Raw genomic sequence first — 4,687 nt, 5'->3', positions numbered from 1 at the left:
TAGTTGCTGTAGGGAAGGAGGAGGCTTCAGAGGTTGAGTCAGAAATGTAGGATTTGTACTGGGTCTCCCATATCCCATTCTATTATTGTAACCACTTGGTTGAAGGTGGAAAGGTAGATCAGCTGGTATTTCTGGACTATCATGGAAGTCTACAGCATGAAAACTTAACCATGTGGACCTAACCTTTTGCTTTTGCTATAAATGCCTGAAAAAGAAATGTGTAGCAAAACACTAGTTTTTAAATGAGATGAAAATTAAGAAACAGTTTGGAGTGAACCTGAATTGGCCTTTTTTTTTTTTCTTTCATTCTCTTTGGGACTTCTTGAAAATTTTTTACCACGAAAGTAATTTATATCACCAATAGTCTCCATTCTGGTTTTTGAGAGGAAAGGTTTACATAATTTTCCTTTAGAAAATTAACATATTTTAAATCTGATATTTTTATATTGCTTTTACTTAAGCATTGATATACCTTGAACTTCTTCCACCGTAGGGAAGCTCAGAGCACTGGGCTTTGCATTTGGACTAGACAGTGGTCAACCTTACGGTCTTTCTCAATTCTTTCAAGCAGTGAATTCTATTATCTCATTCTAAGCTCCAAAAATGTGATGTCTCACTGCCTTTATCGTGGAGACAGGTAGTTACATTCTGAAGGTCATAATAATCCAGGCCCTGCTCAATCAGTGGCTGGAAAATAATAAGTGAAACATTAAATGTGACTCAGTGTGCTATAAGGAGCTAGTGCAGATAGCAGAACAGTGGGTGTAGGTATTTACTGTATTCAGGCGTCAGTAAGCTTCATCATGATAATTAATTCATGAGGTAAGGAGGGTATATATGATTAAGGTCATTTCATCACCAAACAAATAGTGAGAAGTCTTTTAGTCCTGGTGTTGTTGTATAGGTTGCTATTTTTAAGTCCAAGTTCAGAGAGGAGTCTAGAAACTATAAGCTGTTCTGATGATTTGTGCGACGTCTTCAAATGAAGAGGAGAATATGATGGAAAGCTCCCCCGGGGTTTTCTTCTGCCTGCAGGCATAACCTCTGTCTTACCTGGATTCAGTTTCAATTAACTCCTCATCAGCTATGTGCTGATCTCAGTCAGGCACCAGACCAATCAGCGACCCTGATAAGTTGCAACAAATAAACAGACTTGTATATAATCTGTATAATGTTCCTGAGTCCATCATAGCCTTTCTTGGATGTTTGGTAGCTAACTGTAATATCCTGATTCATCATTACTCTGAATTCTTTCCACAGTTTTTTATACATCCATATAGTGGCTGTAAAAAGCTACCTTTTCTGATATCATATTTTGCATCTTTTTTTGTAGTGGCAATGAATGGATCTCTAGACATTTTGTTTATATGTGTTTATGGCCTATATTGTTTTATTTTTTACCTTTCTTTAGATTTCCCAAGTAACATCTAAAGCAGTTTATCTCCAAGACGTGTAAATCACTTATTACCTGTATAGTCAGCAACTACATCTATAGTTATTATTGTAAAAAGGCTTGACCCAGGTGAGTAATTTAAATGCTACCATAAAAAAAATGTTTATCCGAAACAAGCTACATCTTAGAATGCATTTGAAAACTGCATGCAAGCTGACCTGACAAAAGGAACTTCTTTAAATGTTACCTTTGGTCATGAACTGGTATTAAAATACACTTTATTTACTACTACTTGAAAGCCATCTTCTGCTTTACTTTCTTAGAGTTGTTTGGTATGTCAGAAACTGTGATAAAAGATACTGCCTAGTTAGAAGCTGTCTGACAAAAAAATTTCAGTATATCATTCAGGAGGAGCGTGATGCCAAGATAAACCTAAAAAAATAAGGCCAACACACTAATCAGGTGGGCACCTTGGTAATCCAGACTGATTCCAGCTGCTTAATGAAGTAGGAACCTAGAAAGGGATTCATAGTACAGGAAAGAGTTCTATCTCTGAAATTTTTTCAGAAGTCCTTGAATGTACCTAGCATATTGTCCATTCATAAATGTTGCATAATCTCCCATAAACCTAGATGAAATCATTACAGAATCCCTAAGTAAATGTAGGCCTGTTTTTCTTTTACTGTGCAACACCTGGGAAAATCATAAGGAAATTAAGTGGTGTCCGGTTTCTGCTTACTTATGGAATATGATGCAGGGAAGCTGCTGAGATAGTTGCAGAGGCCTATCGTACAAAAGAACCCAGTTCTTCTCAGGAAAATCAGAATGGGAGATAAGAATGATATCTCTCCATCCAACAACACCTTATTTTGGTAAGTAATCTAAGATAACTCTTTCCTCCAATTAGTATATCTTTCTTGCTATACTCATTACAGAAGTTAATATCAACCTAGTATTGTAATATTGCTAACAATCTCTATATAGGAAAAACAATCTCCATACAGGAAAAACATTAAGTGTGCTTGTTAATGCTACAACGGACATTCTGCACCTTCCTAGGTTTTACAAAAGAACGCAAAAGAGTGAGGGCTGAGGTCTTTGTTAGCTTTTGTCTAGCACAGCACTGAGGATATAACCTGATGAAATGTGGTTTAGGAAGTAGGTAAAGCAAGCACTGAATGTTTTGGCTTCTCTTGGAGAATCCATACAGATGAGGGGACATCCCATGTGCCTGGAGAAAGCTCCGAGCCTAAAAGGAAGATTCCCCATTGATATTCCCAGACGATGATTGCATGGTCAGTTTCTACGCACTGTGTCTCAATTTAATTCACTTGTGTGACAAGTCAAAAGAAAGAAGAAGTAAAAGCTACAAGTTATATCTTTTCCTTGTTGTTGTTATTGTTACCATTATAGTATTCTCCTAAGCAAAGGGCAAAATATTTAGATGAAATTAACTAAAACCAAACACTGTATCTACTAAAATATCAGTAAATATCAGTAGCCAACTGGCAGCGCAGGATCTAGCTACTGCAGGACTACAATATACTTCCTTTTCTACGTCTGGTAGTGTTTAGTATTTCCATTAATAACCAGGATAGTGGAATAAAGTGATAAGAAATCTTAAAAATAACATCAACCAGGAAGGGGACTCCGACCATTTGGAAGACAGGGTAAGGATTCAAAATAATCTCTGCAATTTACAATGATCATCAGTTGCAGTTGGATAAATGGCAGATGCAGAGTCTTGATATTAATGATAATACAAAATGGACAAAATTTACTAGGTAGCCAAGCAAATGAAAAGACAGTAAGGTTGTATTAAGAGGTAGCTAATGAGCACAAGTGGCAATGGAAAGGCCTCTGCTGAGTACTATACATTGATTTCACAATGGTACTTAGGAAAAATCTAGACTAGTTAGAAAAAATCCAAATGAGACCGTCAAAATAGCTAAAAATTTCAGAAAACTTGAATGTGAAGACAGACTAAAGGAATTTGCCTCTGATTAGTTTAGAAAAGATGGAGATTGAATATAATAATCTTCCAATATATAAAAGGTTGCTATTAATGAGTGTGATCATTGTTCTTTATGTCCCCTGAGTGCAGTACATTAAGTATTCAGCTTAATTTACTGCAAGGGAAATTTAGGATAGATCAGAAAACACACTTCTAACTGTAAGGATAATTAAAAGTTGGAACAGGTTTTTCAGAAGCACCATAATTCCAAACTTTAAAACAAGTCATACAAGCTTCTGTTAGGGTCTGGATGTATTTGAATTGTCTCAAAACAAGGAGATAAACAGTATCTGTTTTTTTTTTTTCAACTTTCCATTTCTATGCCTCTCTTATTTAAGTAGGTTTGTACATAACAGATAAAATTTACTTTTCTGTTTAAGGTTGTTTTTCCCTTGAGTCGGTAATGATTTTTACGTTCAAAACACCACATCCAGTTTTATCAAGCAATCTGGGAGCTATTAAGCTTACAGAAAATTCCTCATATCTTGCTTAGCTGTTCTTGACACAGAAGTAATCATGATTCATGAATATGTTAAACCAGGTTTCTGCTAGATTAGCTACTGGTAATCACTAATACATAGAAAGATTCTAAATAAAAATAGTAAAATAGGCCAGATGATAAAGAGAAATAAATTGTAGAAGTGGAGAGAGCAGTTACCTATTACAACAATTATCAATCATTCAGAGTTATAGGTAAAACTAAAAAGGATGAATGGATAAAGTACAACTTTACATTCTTAGAAGTATTAAAGTGAATCTTAATGTAAAGATAATGTAGGATTAAGTGCAAAAAAAGATAGAAAACTATTAAAAAAAAAAAAACTATAACAACAGAATGAAAGATGTCAGCCTTTAAGACATTACTTGACAAGGAATTATGATGTAGCCAGAAAACCATTTAGCCAGAAGGGTATCAATGAAAGTTAAAGGACATATCCAAGAAGGAAATGAACAAGTTTTAGAACTGCATGCAATTCTTGCTTGAATGATGAGTCATGCTGAAACTAGCAGAGACACAGGAAGAAGATGCAGAGAGGGAAGAAAATATGCTAGAGTCCTGAGTTCATTCGCTTCCATGATGAAAGGAATGAAACAACCCAGTTTCAGCGAAGAAAAAAAGAGGTCCTACAAAGGTAGGAGTCCAGCAGAAGACAAATGACTTAGAAAGATGCCCTGAGATAGATCAGGAGAGCGGTGATGCACAGAAAAAGAACATATCATATCCACCTGCAAATATTGAAAATTGTTTATTAATATGTTGCTTACACTGAGCCAAACAG

This window comes from Apteryx rowi, unplaced genomic scaffold, assembly GCF_003343035.1.
Source record: "Apteryx rowi isolate R43461 unplaced genomic scaffold, aptRow1 scaffold_290, whole genome shotgun sequence".
NCBI lineage: Eukaryota > Metazoa > Chordata > Aves > Apterygiformes > Apterygidae > Apteryx > Apteryx rowi.
The sequence above is the reverse complement of the archived record's forward strand: the minus strand, read 5'-3'. Positions refer to the sequence as shown.